The following is a 19,071-nucleotide window of genomic DNA, read 5'->3' on the forward strand; positions in this document are numbered from 1 at the left end:
AGTATACATTAGAATACCTTTACACTATATACAGTTTTCCTTCTGTTGCATCCATGGTTAGGAAGCATCAGAATACCATTGCACTATATACAGTTCTCCTTCTGTATCATCTACGGTTAGTACACATCCGAATACCTTTACACAATATACAGTTTTCCTTATGTATCATCTACAGTTTGTACGCATCAGAATACCGTTACACTATATACAGTTTTCCATCTGTATCTTTCTCTCTTTGTTAGACATTATGAAGATAAGGTCAGTCTAGAGGGGTCCTGAGTGTGAAAACACTCTAGAACAAATAAGTATGTATGATCTGTAGTGGTAAAATCTATTCCAAACAGGAAAACAGTGAGCAGAGCTCAGTGGAGACAACCTAACATGACGTGCAGTAAAAAATCTGAAGGACTTGAGCTTCTCTTAGGAGGGTTCTAGAGGGTGGAGTCTTCTGATTGGTGGACTCTAAAGTTTTTTTTAGTCCTTTTTTTTACATAATGACTTGGATAGAATAGTTAATAGTAAGGCATAAGCCTCTATGGTTATGTCTATGGAGACATGATCTTTTCCAAGGTACGGGGGACTCCCATCTCGACGACGGGGGAATTATTCAAGCAGGTGAATCTACGAAAGATTCCAGTACTGGAGAACTATACTCACAGGTAAGTAACTTATTTTCTTTTCTATCATCTATGGTTAGTAAACATCAAAATACATTTAGAATGTATACAGCTTTCATTCTGTTTCAACTTACACACCAGAATGCCTTTAATGCGTTGGCAAATGATTTTTTAAATATATTTTGATGATGGTGAGCAGCTTAAATAGTAAAGCGGGTAGATTTTAGTTTGAACATTTGGTATTTACAGTGATAAAGGAGCCTGCGGAAAGCTGTAATGGGAATGATTTGTGAAAACCTCTGAAATTTTGGGGCATATATCTTAGATTGCTCAGGTGTGACTAAGCCAATCCTGCACTTTCATTAGGGTCAAAAGGTGTGTGGTATCACATCTGTTAGACCTGCAAATTTGGTGAAATTATGCCAAGGAACAGAATAAATTGTAACCGCGACATAGAGATTTCGCGAGGTGGCATACTACAGTATATGTTGGCGTTTCAAAGAAAATGAAATGTAGTCCTTTGGCAATTTTAACTAAGACTCCGAAGTTTACAATTTTTCAGATTTATACAGACAGAAAACGATTTATTTCCTTATTTCAAACATGAGAGACTGAGTAGTTGAGCACTTTATAAATTTTTAATGCATTAATTTATTGATTGATTAAAAAAAGGAAAAAAGGATTTTTTTAGGATGAGCGTTGCAGTGCCCGAGCGCTGCTTTCCAACGTGTTGTGGGATTTAATCATGCCCGTCACTTTCATTCGTTCTGGGACTTGCCTTGCAAAAATCCCTTGATGTCATTGGTAAATACTTTACATTTGTTCCTGCCTTGGGGCTGTTTTGTCACACCTTGCAAACTGACCCCGTTATATGGATAATTGCACCTGGGCATACTTCTTTTTTCTTTTGTCCCTCCCCATGCCACTTTATTGTCTCACTTAGGCTTTCTCTGAATGCTTCACGGATGTTGGTTGTCTTAATTCAAAACTCAGGCACTTTAGCGGTCACTCTCATTCCACATCATGGTGGGGTTCTTGTGGTATCCCGCTTTATTATGTATTGAGACACTTAGCATTGAAGATTGATATACTGCTTTCTTAAATTGTGCAGTGTATGTAACTGGATCCTTTGCACTGCTTGTGTTACACGAAAAATTAATAAAGCAGCATGTTTTTTTGGGGTTCTTGTGGTTGCGGTTTGCAGGTCGTAGAGCATGCTCCAGTGCTGCCAAGATTGTGACCGAGTCCGTCCCTTTTGTTGCAGTGTTTGGGGACTCTGAGGCACCATTAAGAACTGCAAAGGTATCAGTACAATGGTGACAATCAATCAATATTTGTAATGCGCGGCTACTCACCTGTGAGGGTCTCAAATCTGAAGAGCCACATCTTGAGGTGCTTCCTGAAGATGGTGAGCGACTGGCTTTTTCTGAGGTGCAGGGGGCGGTTGTTCCTGCTCTTTGCTGCAGTGAATTTGAAGGATCATCCTCCGGTGGTGGTTTTGCGGATGGAAGGGATGGTGGCCAGTGCAATCTGGGCAGAGCAGAGGGATCTGGCTGGGGTGTGAAGGGAGACACGGTGGTTCATGTAGGCTGGTCCTGCTTTGTGTATGGCCTTGTACGTATTCAGTATATTCATATTCTCCAGTGACCCAGGCATTACTGGGATGAGGTAACGGCAGAAGGATAATTAGACAACAAGCAAATACCAATACCGGTCACTTTGCTATTTTGTTGGATGTTTTTCTAGTACTGTCGCTGGGTGTTTCACGTTTATTAATGCCTGACTCCCACCAGACTCTAATGAAAGAATTAGCACTCTTAACATGCTCTCTGTGAAGTGACTGGGCTGTTGTAACACACCAGCTAAATTGATGCGCTGAAGACCCAAATCCCAACTCCAGGTAAAATAGATAAAAATGAGGACCACACCATTAAAGCCTGGTCAGCAGGCTCTTATTTGAAGGTCACTGATGGGTGTCTCACCCAATCTCAGCCTACGGGTTTGTTATGCTAACAAACGATACACTTTAATAAACTGGCTTTCTTCACTTACTGGGTTTTCTGTTTATTTGAACCATGGAGCTTAATGTGGTTGAAACTTTTTGAGCAGGGGTTCTGGGGGGTTGTGGGGAAACAGAATGTGGCCTCTTTTCTTATCCTTGTGACATCATCTAAAAGAGTTACCAACACTCTATGGGGGTGTTGGATACCCTAGGAAAATGTTCAGTTATGCCCTTTAAGGAGAGAAAAATAAACCTAAAGTTTAACCCTTTAAAAATCCTTTCACGTCTAACCGGCCACCCCCCCAACAAACAGCATTAATACAATGGATGGCCGTAATACCCATCAAGGCCCCCGCAGTAGGTGACCTTTGAAAAGTAATTCTCGCAGTGGACACGTGCTTAATACAATTTGTTTACACTGAGTGTCTTGAAGTGCTTAAAACTCCTGTCTTGCCCCAGCTAGCTGTTGTAAACTCTGAGTTAACCCAGGATTTTAGAGGAAGGTGTTTGGAAATTAGCCCTGCCCTCCAATTCAAAAACAGCAAGATAAAGTTTGTTGTAGCTGTATTCAAACTTTTTACTGGACACTGCCTTATGATGTACAGTATTGTGCATCCTGCATCTCTATGGTGTTCATGTCTGCTCTGGGAAGATCTCTTCCAAGTGCCGGACCAGCAGCCACGTCATGTGCAGGGTGACCTAAGGGCACAGGAATTCAAAGATTTTTTTTTTTTTTTTTTTTTTAAGGTCACATTAAGCAGCGCCATCAACTTCTTACATCTTTTAGAGGAGGGGCCATCAGGTTAAGTTTGAGGGCCCTTGGCTTGATCATTGGCATACCTCTAGCAGCGTCACTTCCGGGCCAGGTTTGTATGGGGCATGAGGCTTTCAAGGGCGGCACACACAAGCACATCCTGTTTCTGCTTTTCTTCAGGCAGTCGGTGAAAGTGATCCTACCCCTTTCAGTCCATCCACAACTGAATAGCTATTGCATATAGCGCAGCCAGCCCTTTCCACCTCCAGGGTGCGGGCGCAAGTATTGTATTGTAATCGTATTTATATAGCGCTTACTACCCCTGATGAGGCGTCGAAGTGCTTTTCGATGAGTAGCACGCTACTCCGGAACCCAACAAGAATTAGTGGTGGATTAGTATTGTTAAATAATGAGTACAGTTTTAGTATTATTTTGAGTTAATATGAGCCGCGGATATGTACATGCACTTCATGGCCACACAGCTACAACTTCTAATGAAGCATCACTAGAGGTCTCCAAATGCGCAGGGACCGAGAGGCTAAGCTCCCTCTGTCTGGTGCTTCTCATTGTAGGGACTGCCTGCCGAGTGACCCGCTCCTGGAGGCAGGCTGGGTGTGCCGGCCACCTCTGACGTGCCAGCCACCTCTGACGTGCTCTGTGCTAGTCTAGTGCACAGATTCCTTCCGCCATCCGCTCTGAGAGCCGCGCTGCACTCCTGGGAATACATCTGAAGAACTCCAAGAGGAACCGGGTCCTACATTATGTGCAGCAAACTGTTCCCCAAGACTCTTTATGTGCTGCGAACTGTTCGTGGAAAAGAAGAAAATACAGGCATTTGATGGCGCAGGATAATGCAGGCTGCTGGTTCTCGAAGAAGCAGAATAAAACCAGGGCACTGGGCAGGAAGAGGCACACATAGATGTTGTTAAAGTCACCAGATTGAGTGCTCTCCTGGTTTCCTCCTGGATTTCAGTGCTGCAGCGATAATGCAAGCTGCTTTCTCAAGATAGGAATATTGATGCTGCTTATTAACTATTTTCACCGGAACTGTGTGTATTAAGACCGTACAATATGCAATAAATTATAGTTATCTGCAGATAGATAAACATTTTATAACTTAATTGGCCGCTCCGAGTCCTGGCAGTGCCCATCACGCAGCAGAGAAAAACAAAAAAGTGATAGGTGGAGTGTTTGAATTAATCTCAGCCTCTAGTAACTATTCTAGGCTACATTCCAGTACATCGTTTTTTTAAATCCACCAAGCCACGTCAGACAGGAACCAACCATATGAAAAAAACAGCCTTTTTCCTGCTCCAGTAGGAACAGTCCAGCCGAACTGGCTCCTTGAATAGCAGATCTGATGGTGGGGTGGGTGGTAAAAGTTATGCTATATTGGAATTATCATGGCAGATTTAAATTAAGATGCTAAATGCCAACATTTTCATTTTTGGCTGCAGATAGAGGAAGAAGTTAATGGAAGTGCTTTAGTTATATGCAGGGCCACTGGAATTAGGAGGCAGGGTTGAGCAATTTAAGTGGCAAGAAAAGTTCAGTTACGAATTTGCAAAGCCATTAGCTCTAACTCAAACAAATGTGAGGCCCACTGAATAGGAAATGCTTGTTTTAATGGTTCTCAATACAGGCAACCAAGTCTGTGAAGCCAGTAGCAGTACAGGCCGAGCGCTAGGAGAGTCTAAAGCAGCAGTTGTGACCACATCATGTTGTGCATAGTTTGATATCAAGTCGTCAGCCAGTAGCCTCCTTCATGGTCTAACAGCAACCAGGTAATCGTGCAGCTGACCCACGGTCTGCATGGAAATAAAGGAAATTCATGTTTTATATAGTTGATTCTAGCAATAAGACGTGGACATTAAAGGAAAATATTTTGCACTAATTAGAAGCTGTACTTTTCAATGAAGTTTAAAATTGGTACTGTTTGCATTCAGAATAATTTAAGTCAGTAAAATACATGCCTGAGATGCTACAGTACTGTAAACGTACACACAGTGCAACATTCATAAATAGTGTAATTGAACAGCACAACCTCAAATGAATGTTTTTTTCAATTTGCAATTCAACCTATTTAAAATGTGCATGAATTGATGAAAAATGTAATATGCACTTCTGCACTTATCGCAAAACCGAAATCACAGAAATCCTTCTGTTTTTTACACCCGCACACATTGTTCATGACTGGAACCCAGTAGCGGTTTGAGCAGTAGTGTGCCCTTTTACTCACACCAATGAATGAAACCGGTACCACTGTTCTATAACGCATTCTTTCTTTCTCTTCCAGGTGATGGTTTTGTGTGGCATGTAAAGCTCACGCTGAAGTTTCAGTACTGACGCCGGCCTGCTCCTATGATGAAGGTACAGAGAGTGGACAGTCTCATAAAACATGAATGGTGTTCCAAGCAGGAGGTGCTTATGAGGTAATTATCGGAGTTCTTGATCTGTGCTTAATTTGAGCCGGTGGTTTCTGGTGCTCACCACCAGCACTTTATTGTCGACACCAGCTCTTACAACAAGCTGCCACATGGTGGCGCTGTTTGTATAATTTTGTGAGGAGCACAGCAACAGTTGTGTATAATAAATATACACTAAAATCACTAATACCTGCCACCCCAAGCTTTAAGAATAATGTGGAGGACATGCTGTAGTCATTACTTATGTATATTGGAACTCTGAATTGTCTCACTTGCATGCAAGTGTGATGGTTAGCTGTGATTGCGCTGTACCCAGCAACACTGGCAGCAGCAGTTGGGGGTAAAACCTGCAGGGGTCTCCTGAGAAGGGCTGTGGCACTTTTTGTTATTTTATTTACAAATTAAGTACTGTATGTGCTCAAGTTTAATGTTAAGTGGACAAGGCCTCTAGAAATATACAATTTTCAAAAATGCATGTGTACAATGTATCTGATCTCTTTACTCCATTTTGTTCCTAAGGAGGTGCTGTTTGGGCACAGAGAGGTACTATTACAGTTTTTTTTTTTGTTTTTGTTTTTAGCTGTTTACCTGAGACATTTAAAAAGTAATGGATTCACACTCGTAAATAGATATACTCTTCCATACAATGATGCCAGTGGCGTGTAATTTTATGTGTAATTATACACTCTCAGCAGGGTTGGGATGACCGCTTTTGGGAGGGAATACCTACAGAGCTGGTGAACAGTATAGGTGTGCATAGTTTGCTATCCTCTAATAGTGAAATTTTGGGAAGATTATTCTTAATTATCCATAATAAAACTTGGTCATTTTGTGCTGTATTTTATCTTTATTTTTTGCCCAAAAAAATGGCTGGAAAAACAATACTTTCCTGACCGAAACCCACTTGCATTTTGGTTGTTTACATTGTTCCCAGGCTTGTGCGCCACAATTTTGCTATTTTAATTTGGAGAATTTTGCATAACAAGTAGAATATGAAATTCCCAAACTATGTGATTGGTGCCTGCATATTTTAATTCCACCCAGGCCTAGTGAACACCCACAACCTCTGTAGCTTGTTTGTACTCACTCACAGCCTGAATACATTTTTAAATTTACTCCTTTCATTGGCAGGAGTAAGTGTGTATTTGGGTTTGGAAAGTGGAGGGAACACGTCGAATTATAGGTAGGTGAAAGGGGTTCTACATTGTAAACTCTTTTATGACAAGGAAGGTAAAGAAGTGTAAAGTATAAAGGCACTTCTGTATTACATGTGCACCTGCATTAAACGGGTGCTTTAGTACAGGCTTAGATGCTAAAGCACATGAGTACCATGCAGTTCACAAAGAATTCAACATATTCTCCTCAAAGTCTGACAGGTCACAGCTTCTCAGGCGGAGAATTGTAGAACCCTTTATGGATGCCATAGTTTTAAGAAGTGCACCTCAAAGGTAGACCTTTTACGGTTTGAACGCCACTTTTTGGCTGATTCAGAGACTCATCTCAGGACTTCTCTTGGAAATGCAGTCACTTCGTGGATTTCCGTGGGTGTCTTGTGAATTGTCCCACTCTTCATCTGCAGTGCCTTTAACTGCAGGGCCCTCTGTACAGTCAGAGCTGAGATTGCTCTTCCGTGGTTCATGCTACGGTGGACAGCAGCGGTTCTTACCCTTTTCCACACTTCTGTGGCTCCCCACTGAAACACCACTGGAAGCCGTGGACAACGGCCTTGGCAACTTTTGTAATTTGAACTTCACATCGATATACACAAATAGAGAAACGAGAGTACACCGAGCAGTCAGACCAATTATGAAAAATTGTATTTAATTTCCAAAGACAATTTGCAATAATCGGCATTTTTTACAAGGAGGTTGGAAAGATTTTGGTATATTTCTAAAAGATGAAGCAAAATGCTAGACTACCGCATTACTTAGTCCTTTTTGCTCCTAGAGCTTGCTGTATTTCTGTCCACTCGTCCCAGTGCTCTAATTGAGGCCACCAATTGCCCCTACTAGGTTCTATTTGCCGTGTCTGTGCTGCTCCCAGTAATCAAGAAAAGAATACCACCTTAACTTTCAGCCGCAGGCTTCAGTTGCTTTCACATTCATAGAACATTTTAAAATATTCCATCTTAAAGCATTTTTTTAAATGTATTTGTTCCTGTAATATTAATTAATGTTCTAAACAGTTGCAGATTCCCTGCTTAGGTGTCATAGACCCACATGGGCCCCTAAACCACAGGTTAAGAACTGCTGGTATATAGAATTTCTGCTATAAATGTTCTAAATAAATACTAACATAATACATTTCTGTTGCCCTACACTTTCTCTTGCTTAGAACCAGTGTTCTGCTAGATATTTCCTGCTTCAAAAAAATGCGTGGAATTCATACTTGTGCAATGGTGAAAATCTTGTATAATTTGCTTAAAGCGAAAATCTTATATAATTTTAATATGTAACGCAACACTGCAGCCCCAGGGTTTTCAGCCCAGGTATTACCCATTTCCCAGGATGATGTTACAGCATGTATGGAGACCGAGTGTCAGAGATACAAGTGAAGAAGACTTCAGTGCCAAGAGAGAGAGAATGAGCTGCCTGCAGATTCGAACCACAGCAGGATAGCATTACCGCATGCATTGCGACCAGTCCAGTCTGTAATTGAAGAAGACATCTGATGGAGACTTCTAGACTTTTCCATAGTACCTATGAGTACTGGAAGACGGAGCCATGTGGCTCCACACTGACCGCATTCCACTCTGGAAGTAACGTGTAGGACCTAAAAAGGCACCACTCCTGCGCGCTGTCAGTTCCTTCCTTTACGTGCCACCAGACTTACCTCCATATTTTGTTTCTCTCACACAACTTTTTTTTCACTGTGCAAGGGATGTCTCCCCCTAAGGCAGAGGTCTCCAAACTTTTTAATTCTGCGCCCCCCAGTTGAAAAATAAACACCATTGGGCCCCCCGCAGAATTTTTCACAATTATTTTATAAACATGGCAATGTTTAAATATGTGTAAACCTATTTAAACATTGCAGTTAAATACTGTTACCTTTTAAAAAATTGCAATAACATGCTTCTGCTTAAAACAAAGGCCTGTCATCTGTATAATATTTATTTTGGCCAGAGTCTGGGGCCCCCCCTGGGATCACTTCAGGCCCCCCTAGGGGGGCCCGCCCCCCAGTTTGAAGACCACTGCCCTAAGGTGACAGGTGTACCCTGTAAGAACTGTTGCAAACAGTGCCTTTGACCAGTCCTCACTAAGTATGTCTGGGGTCACGCCACAACTCCAAGACCTTCAGAGACTGCGCATCAGTGAATCTGGAAATCATCATCAAATGTAAGGCAAAAGTTTGTCACCAAATCTCACCAAGTACAAGAAGACACAGTGCTCCTCTCTGAGGATCAATCCTGCTCCCGGAGTCAACAGAGCTGCTCTAGAGGCTAGTCTTTGTCACTCTCCAAGTCCTATGGTAGGCATAATTAACATAAAAAGTCAAAGTGGAGTTCTTCTCCTTTGCACCATTCCAACTCCCCTGAGAAGCACATGGGAGTTGGCAACTATTTCGCTCTGCTCTCGATGTTGGCCGACTTCAGAGCCAAATCCACAGCTGGTTCCAGCACAGCTTGAGTTTCTGCCACTTCAGCCACGATGCATCAGCCTCAAGAGTTCCACGCAGCTATGCTTCAGCTCTTCCGATATCTACCGACTCCCTATGGTGTGCCTTTGGGTCCCACAGAGCCGAGAGGCCTTCCACCTGGATTAACGCTGGCAGGTTCACTCTCTGTGCCAGCTGGACCCGCTGAACACCTTCTGCCCTCCGCTCCAGTTCTGACGCTAGCCGCAGCAGCCACGTCAGGCCTGGGTCCATATATGCTGATGCTGGCCTTGCCCCCTGAGGAGGCAGTTCCGATTGTTTTCTCTCTGACCCCAGTCGAACCTGACCAACACTGAGCCTGAATACTAACCTGCACTTGAACTTCCACATGGCAAGCATCATTCATTGCTTTCCCTTTTTTGCACCAACTCAGGCAGTGACTATGACCAGGATGATACCTTTGCTGAGAGCTATAACAAGGGAAATTATTATGAGGACTTGCATTATGCTAGTGGGACACATGCCATCCTGGAGACTGGTCATTTCTCTCCCCCTGGCCACACATGGAAGAACCTGCCTCCTATGCTTTGGTTATGTGTAGGGCAGCAGAAATCTTTGACCTCCAGCTCCCGACCGTGGAATTGAAAACAAATGTGCTTACTGATATCTCCTAAGGGGGTGGGCCAAGCCTTGTATTGGCCTCCCAGTTAATTTACAGATTGCCGGGCATGTTCACCCTGCTCCAGGTTACTTGACCTTTTTGTCACTTCACCCATCTCCAGACAGTGTGGCGGAGCAGGCTTCCTCCAGCCAGACCAACCGCAATAATTTTCCCACTGCTTCCACGATAGAGCATCAAAGCGAGCGGAGACCTTTCCATCTGCCATTTTGGCCCTGCAATAGATCAGTGCCTACTGTTTGTTGGGCAGTTACACTTATGCCTTTTGAAACTCGGCAGCACAAGTCCTCCTTACCAGAAGACCTTTGTTTGTTTCTTTCACAGGCGATCCAAGATGGTTGTGATGTGGCCACGTTCACAGTTCAATTTGGCTTGAGAACTACCGACTCCGAAGGGCGAGCAATAGGCACCAGCATTTCCATTAGTCAGAATGCGTGGCTGCAACTGACTAGGTTCTCTGGCGATGTCCAGTCCTCCATGATAAACATGCAGTTCAATGGGACTTGCCTTTTTGGGAACAAAGCTGACTCTGCCCTTGAGCGCTTCAATGAGAGTAGGGCTGATGCTCGCTCTCTGGGCCTCTCTGCCCAGCCTCAGCAGCTGCAACCATTCCACCATTCCTTTTGTGGCATTGGCAGAGGTGTCCCTTACCACCAGCATATCCCACCCTATTAGATAGCCCAGCAGTTTCATAGGAGAGGCTGAGGCGCTTACCGCCTCTTCAGCCAAGGTCACTGTGCCGCCCAGTCCACTGTTTGTGCCCCCACCCCCTCAGCCCCACCACCAAACCTCTCTGGTGTTCCATTACAGGGTCACAGGCACCCAGTAGGTGGCAGAATCCATCAATTCTATCCAGATTGGCAAGTGATCACTTTGGACAGGTGGGTCCTGCAGATTGCCCCTAAAGGTTATGCTTTACCCTTCCTTTCTTCCCTACTGCACCTTCCACTGCCCACCTAGCGACTGACAGAAGACCATCTCTCTGCCAAACCTCCTGTCATCTTTTGGGTTCACTAGATAAGTCACAGCTGATTCTTTCTCAGAAGCTCCCCTTCAGTGGAGCCATTCTGGACACGGTATGGTTTCATGCCTTTCCCCCAGGAAAGAATCCAAGACATTCAGGCTATGATCCGGATCTTTCACCCTCAGTCCTGGATTTCTGTGAGGTTGACTCTGAGGCTTCTGTGACTGATGGCCTCCTGCATCCTGCTGGTTGAGCACACCAGATGGCAAATGCAGGCTCTGCAGTGGGATCCAAACTCCTAGTGGGCCCAACATCATCGGGACCTCTACCATCAGGTTCCGATTTTGGAGGAGACTATGAAAGATCTGCAGTGGAGGTTACTGGTGCACACTAGAATCAGTGGCAGACCCTTCTCTCTTCCCCTTCCACATCTGACAGTGGTGATAGATGTGTCACTTATCCAGTATTGGATCTTTCATAAATTCACATGCTTGAATCATCCCCGTCGTCGAAGTGGGAGTCCCACGGTACATAAAATAGCAATAAATAATAAATAATTTTTTTTTGCCATAGGCTATAATGGAGTCAGAGCTTGCTCATATAGCCTATCCATGTCCTTTTGTGAAAGGACCCAAACCTGCCTGCTGTCCAATCAGGCACCAGCACCCTCTAGAACCTTCTCCAGAGAAGCTCCCTTCCTCAGATTTTCTACCGCACGTCGTGTGAAGGGAGTCTCCCTGAGCTCTGCTCAGTTTTTTCTTCTACTTCAGAGATTTTCTCTCAAGAAAACTTCAAATATGTCAGATTCTTCTAGAAAAGGCCTTTTCCGCCCTTGCAAGACCTGTGGGAAGAAAAGGCTCCATGTGGATGACCCACATAAGGAATGCTTGTACTGTCTCTACCCACAACATCAGGTTAAGGACTGCAAGATATGTCGCACCTTCTCCACAAAGACCCTCAGAGACCGGGAGGGCAGACTCCTGACGTGGTTACAGGCCAAATCCTGTACTTCAGGTGAGGAGAGTGGGTCAGAGAGGCCACATAAAAGGTCCAGATCTGAGGACCTAGGCCACATTGAAAAATCCAGAAAGAGGCAGAAATCTCATCATGGGAAGGCCTTACAAACTTCTGTTTGCTCTGAGCCTTCTTCTCCTCTTCAAAAGAAGGAATCTTACCATCTATCTCCTTCTTCAGAGCCTTCTACTTCTGCAAAGATGACTCTGAAAATTAGAACATCGACGACGACACCGTCGACGACAGTGACGACGACGACGGTATCTACATCTACCGTCTCTACTTCATCGTCGACGAGACCATCGTCAGCGTCGACGACCTTAACATCGACGGTAAGGGGTTCGATCCCTTCTATCCAGATTCCATCGGCACCGTCGACGTCTGCCCCGTCGACTATAACGTCATTCTCATCGGCGCTATCGCCATCGACGGGGTCAAAGAAGCTACAGTCGACAACACTACCGTCGACACTACCGTCGACGAGACCATCGTCGGCGAGATCGTCGGCGGCGAAACCATCGTCGGCGACTCCACTGTCGGCGACTCCACTGTCGACGAGACCACCGTCGACGAGACCACCGTCGACGGAAAAATCTGCACCATCAACGGCTGCATCAACTTTAACGCCATCGACAGCAGTGATGGCTAGCGGACACATTGAGGCCATTCCTACCTCTTCCAGGTCTCCAGCTCTCCGAGCTATGGTCAGCATCAGGAATCTGCCTGCACAGGACGTATATCCTATCGACACATCTCCAAACAAGGTGACGGCTTTACTACCCAGTCATCTTCTCGACTGGGAGGAATCGGACGAAGGTCCTTTTGGAGATGCGCATAGCCCTTCGCAGCTCCATGTCAAGTATCAAGATGACGATGAGGAGAATGAGTACGAACAGTATCAGCCATACTACTCTCATCAGGACCAATATTATGAAACACGGGAGCCTCAACACAGAGACACCGTAGAAATGCCTTCCTCCTTAATTCAGGATTTACAATCCATGCTTCAGGATTATAGGAGAAGGTTTCCAGCGGAAGGCCAACCACAGGTACCGGCCTCTAAGGTGACGCCAGGGAATGCTCCTCCTCCTCCAGCTACTCCAAGATCAACATCTCACTCGGTGTTAGCTGCACCCCCCAGAGATGAAGGGTCCACTTCAGGGGAGGAAGAACAAGAAGAAGGAGAAATTTCTACTCCACAACATCCTACAGAGGAATGGGATGATTACTTGGCTCCCACTCCTTCTCCACCACCTCCTCGCCCCTCTGATTCTCCGCCCGAGGACATAGGTGGTTTCCATAATTTTATGGACAGAGCCGCAGTACGTTTTCATCTACCAACATCTGTCTCCCAGTCGGAATGCTTCCTACATGACTTCAAAGAACAATCACGGAAGTCGGTACGGTCCATTCCGATTATTGATTACATTTGGAGCGAGGGCACAAAGATTATGCGGAATCCGGCTACTGTTCCTCCAGTTCCACAAAAACTGGATAAAAAATATAAGGCGACCCAAGCTTCTCCGGCATGCCTTACTGGCCATCCAAAGCCAGATTCGGTCATCTCACAGGCTGCTCAAAGGCGCTCCAAAAATCCATCAACGCCTATATCCACCCCTCCAGACAAGGAAGGTCGCAGACTAGATAATATTGGCAAGAGATTCTCCTCAATGTCTGCAATCACTGTCAGGGCAGCAAATTCATTAGCAATTTTGGGCCGATATGATCGTCAAATGTGGTCCGACATGCAACCTTTCCTGGACCTCATCCCAGAAAATAAACAGGAAGAGGCACGTAAACTCTTACAGGAAGGTGAGCGGGCATCGGAAGAGATTATTGACTGCGCGCTGGACATAGCCTCTACGGGTTTCCGCCAACTAGCGGGCTCCGCTGTCTTACGACGACAAGGGTGGCTCAAGGCCACATCCTTCAGACCAGAAGTGCAGTCCCGAATTTTAGACATGCCTTACGATGGGGAATCTTTGTTTGGCAAACATGTGGATGACGCACTGCAAACCATTAAGACGGACACAGACACGGCCAAGTCCCTGGGTACCCTGCAGTACAGAAAGCAGCCCTTTCGAGGGGCTAGAGGGAGAGGGTTCACCTCATTTCGAGGTTCCTTTCATAGACAGTACCAGCAATCGCAGTACAGGCCTTCCTACAATCAGCAGTACAGACAATCATCGACTGCCTCCTATACCAGACAGGGAGGTAAACGCAGACAAGGGTCACAATCCAGAGATCAGCCCAGAAAACAATGATCTTTCACAGGCACCGGCTATGCTCCCTCAATACCCACAACATCAACGAATAGGAGCAAACATTTCCAACTTCATCCAAGATTGGAAGAAGATAACATCGGACAAGTGGGTGCTAGATATAGTCACAAGAGGTCATACCCTGGAGTTCACAGAAAAGCCACCGCTTCACCCACCAACAGCAGGCAGCTCTCTACATCTTCGTCTGCTTCAAGCGGAAATCATCAGCCTTCTAGAAAAAGGGGCTATAGAGGCAGTTCCCCTGCAGCAACAAGGTCTGGGATTCTACTCCCGTTTTTTCCTCATAAGAAAGAAGTCGGGAGAGTGGCGTCCTATTTTAGACCTCAGGAAGCTCAACAAGTTCCTTCGGAAACAATCCTTCAGGATGATCACACTGTCAGATATCTTGCACCTCTTAAACCCTGGAGATTTTATGACAACCTTAGATCTTCAGGACTCCTACTTCCACGTTCCAATACACCAAAAACATCGCAAATATCTCCGTTTCACAGTAGCCGGTGCCCATTATCAATTCAGAGTCCTGCCATTTGGCCTCAGATCAGCTCCGAGAATCTTCACGAAATGCCTTGCCCCAGTCGCAGCCTCCCTCAGAAGGAAGGGTTTCCAAGTGTTCCCTTACCTGGACGACTGGCTAATAAAAGCTCCGTCATCCCTACTAGCCTCAAAAGCCACAGATGCCTGCCTAAAACTATTCAACAGTTTGGGTCTAACGGTGAACCTACAAAAGTCAGTCGTGCTCCCCGCATGCAGGAGAGTTTTCCTGGGAGCAGAATTGGACACTATCCAAAACAAGGCATATATTACCCTAGCAAGGCAGCAGAAGCTGACTCAATTGGCGGTCGCAATCTCCACAAGAAAATTCGTTTCAGTACGACTATTCAAATCGCTTCTGGGCATGATTTCCTCAGCCATAGTCCTAGTACCGCTGGCAAGACTCAAGATGAGACCTCTACAAGAAGAACTACAACTCCAATGGACCCAGTCACAAGGATCCTTCGACGATTTAATAACCATCACACCAAGGATTCGGCAGGCGTTGGAATGGTGGTCCCACATCAACCACCTCTCCCACGGTCTAACCTTTCTGGCACCAGTAGCAGATTTCGTTATCACCACGGACGCCTCCCTGGAAGGATGGGGAGGCCACTTACAGGACATGCGCATTCAAGGCAAATGGTCCAAGCTCCAAAAAGAGATGCACATAAATCTTTTAGAACTGAAAGCGATTCACCTTACGCTCAAAGCTTTTCTGCCACGCATCGCAGGATCATCCGTGTTAGTCAGAACAGATAACACAACAAGCATGTTCTACATCAACAAGCAGGGAGGAACAAGATCCCTCTCCCTCTCAAGGGAAGCTCAATCTCTCTGGAACTGGCTCACACAGAACAACGTCCGCCTCAGGGCAGAGCACCTGGCGGGGGTCAACAATGCTCTAGCAGATTCTCTCAGCAGGACAGACGACAACTTTCACGAGTGGGAACTCAACCAGACCATACTCGAGAGCATTTTTCAACAATGGGGTCGGCTGATCCTAGACCTGTTCGCCACCAACCTGAACGCCAAATGCCAGTTTTACGCCAGTCGATACCCACTCCCGGGGTCGTGGGGAAATGCTCTTTTGATAAGATGGTCCGGGATCTTTGCATACGCTTTTCCCCCCCATTCCATTAATTCCCAGACTCCTCAGGAAAATGAAGACCGAAGGCTGCAAGATCATTCTCATAGCCCTCAAGTGGCCGAGACAGTACTGGTATACGGAGCTTCTCCTCCGGTCAATAGCCAATCCAGTCCGTCTCCCTTGCAACCACAATCTTCTCTCGAAGAATCAGGGCCTCATCTTACACCCGACCCAACTTCACTGCACTTGCATGCTTGGCTCCTGAGTTCAGAGAGTTCCAAGATATGAACATCAACCAAGAATGTAGGCTCATATTATCTAAAGCGCGAGCGGAGAGCACGAATAAGACATACAAATTAAAATGGAAGAGGTTCTGTGTTTGGTGTTCTCAGAACAATTTTCACCCTTTTCAAATCAATCCTGAGCAAATTCTTCCTTATCTGCTCTCTCTTTCCAAGGCTGGTCTTTCATATGCATCAGTCAAGATTCACCTCGCAGCTATAGCCTCTTACAGACGATCGGCTGGCATGCCGTCTATTGGTTCAACCAGAGTCATCAAACAGTTTATGAAAGGACTGTTCCGCACCTTTCCTCCAGTTCGCTTACCTCCGGCAGAGTGGCACCTTAATATTGTTCTCTCCCAGCTCATGAAAGCTCCTTTTGAACCCATCCATAGAGCTGAACTCAAGTACTTAACCTGGAAAGTATCAACCTTGCTCGCTCTCACTTCTACCAGAAGAGTCAGTGATATACAAGCGTTCACTACTAAAGAGCCCTTTCTAGTTTTTTCTGAGGATTTTGTTATGCTCCGAACCAATCCTAGATATATTCCCAAAGTTCCATCTTCATTCCATCCCAATGAACCGGTTAGTCTACGAACCTTTTTTCCAAACCCTACTACGATAGCAGAGAGAACTCTCCATTCTTTGGACATTAAGCGATGCCTAAAATTTTACATGCAAAGTACCAAGAACATCAGGAAATCAGACCAACTTCTAGTATCTTATTCTCTGGGACGTCAAGGAACAGGAGTAACCAAGGCCACTGTAGCCCGATGGATTTCTTCCACAATCCAATTTTGTCACACCAAGGCAGGAAAACCCTTGACTAGGCGCCCGAGAGCCCACTCTACAAGAGCAGTCTCCACATCGGCTGCTTTGTTTCAAGGTATTGCCCTTGAAAAAATTTGCCAGGCTGCGACATGGAAAATCACACACTCCTTTACGCAGCACTATTGTTTGGAGTCATCACAAAGAACAGACTCTCTAGTAGGACAAGCTGTGTTACGCCATCTCTTTCATTAAGGTGAGACCTTTCCTTAGTTATAGTCATATGGTTTAAGATGCAGATAACCATGTTTCTATTGTGTTTCCTGGTGAATTATCTAAAGTGTACGTATGTATGTACTTATTAATGTGTATGCAGATAGATGAATTTTATCTATATTTATATATCTATATATGCACGTACTTACAGTATCTGTATTCCCTTGTAACTCACGCTCAGAAATGATGAGTTTTCTATAAAGGTATTATTATTATTATTATTATTATTATGATTATTATTAACTATAATTGAGATAGAGGGTCCTCACGCTCGCACCCTCCACCCACGCTGGATACAATGTTTATCAACCATACTGCTGTCTATTCAGATTCAAGCATGTGAATTTATGAAAGATCCAATACTGGATAAGAAAACAAGTTACTTACCTGTAACTACAGTTATCCAGTATTGGTATCTTTCATAAATTCACATGCGACCCACCCGCCTCCCCTTTGATGCTCGCATTCCTCTCAGGTTTTTAATTTTTCACTCCCGTGCTGGAAAATCTGAGGAAGGGAGCTTCTCTGGAGAAGGTTCTAGAGGGTGCTGGTGCCTGATTGGACAGCAGGCAGGTTTGGGTCCTTTCACAAAAGGACATGGATAGGCTATATGAGGAAGCTCTGACTCCATTATAGCCTATGGCAAAAAAAAATTATTTATTATTTATTGCTATTTTATGTACCGTGGGACTCCCACTTCGACGACGGGGATGATTCAAGCATGTGAATTTATGAAAGATACCAATACTGGATAACTGTAGTTACAGGTAAGTAACTTGTTTTCTTCTTGGCTGGGTCAGCCGACTGGGAGAGGTGAAGATCAGAGGTCTCTAGTCTCTGGTGGAGTCCCGTCTCTATGTCAACCTTCTGGAGCTTGGGGCCTTCCACTTGGTGCTGAAAGCCTTCCTGCTGTCCATCAGGGGGAAGCTGGTACATGTGCTCCCAGAAAGCACCACCGCCTTGTGATACTGCAACAAACAGGTCGGGTGGGGTCATTGACCCTGTGCCCTGAGGCCTTTCATATCCAGAAATGGCCAGACCACCCAGGGATCACCTTACAGGCTGATCAAACACGAGGGTTGACAAACTCAGCCGTCCGCACCTAGCGGATCACGAGTTGCAGTTACAACCAAAGGTGGCACAAGGGCTCTTCTGCAAATAGGGAGAATCTTGGCTTGATCTGTTCACCACTGCCTAGAACACACAAAGGGAGCACTTCCATGCATTGGAGTTTCTAAGGCATCTCTTGCTTGGAGACATCTGTCACTTCTGGTGGAACTTGGCACTCCTGTATACCTTACCGTCAATACCACTCTTGAGTGCTCAAGAAGATCAGAACCAACCAGCAAAAAGTCATATTTGTGGCTTCAGACTGAGCATGGAGAGTATAGTATCCCGAACTCTTGAGCTTGAGCATCCATCTACCCTTCAGTCAGTCCACTCCAGGAGGCTATGGTGTTGCAGCAGAAAGGCCAGGTTCTCCACTCCGACCTTCACAATCTCCACTTTTATGCATGGATATTGAGCGGCACCAGCTGAATGCCTCAGATCTACCTCCGGAAGTAGTTGATTTCATCTTGACAGCCAGTCATCCATCAAATAAGACTGTATACGCCTGTCGCTAGGACAGGCTGGTGGTTTCATGTTGCACGTACCAAATTCACCCCCTCTGAGCCCAATTGTCTGATGTCCAGTTGTTTGTTCTGTCCCTAGCCCATCAAGATCTTGCCATTAGCAAGTCTAAAGGTTATCTTTCGGCCCTTTCAGGCTTCCTGTGATTGCATGATCAACTT

General features: G+C 45.2%; 1 protein-coding gene across 10 annotated transcripts in view; it reads left to right on the forward strand.

The window, feature by feature from the left end:
- LOC138301369 (glycosyltransferase family 92 protein F13G3.3-like) overlaps positions 1-19,071 on the forward strand; it is a 205,465-nt gene that overhangs the window by 121,188 nt on the left and 65,206 nt on the right. For all 10 annotated transcript variants that reach the window (XR_011205098.1, XR_011205097.1, XR_011205099.1 and 7 more), the window contains one exon: positions 5,670-5,805. The gene's annotated coding sequence lies outside the window, so the exon portion shown is untranslated. The remainder of the gene's footprint in view (positions 1-5,669; positions 5,806-19,071) is intronic.

Source organism: Pleurodeles waltl, chromosome 6 (assembly GCF_031143425.1).
Source record: "Pleurodeles waltl isolate 20211129_DDA chromosome 6, aPleWal1.hap1.20221129, whole genome shotgun sequence".
In the NCBI taxonomy this organism is placed as follows: Eukaryota; Metazoa; Chordata; class Amphibia; order Caudata; family Salamandridae; genus Pleurodeles; species Pleurodeles waltl.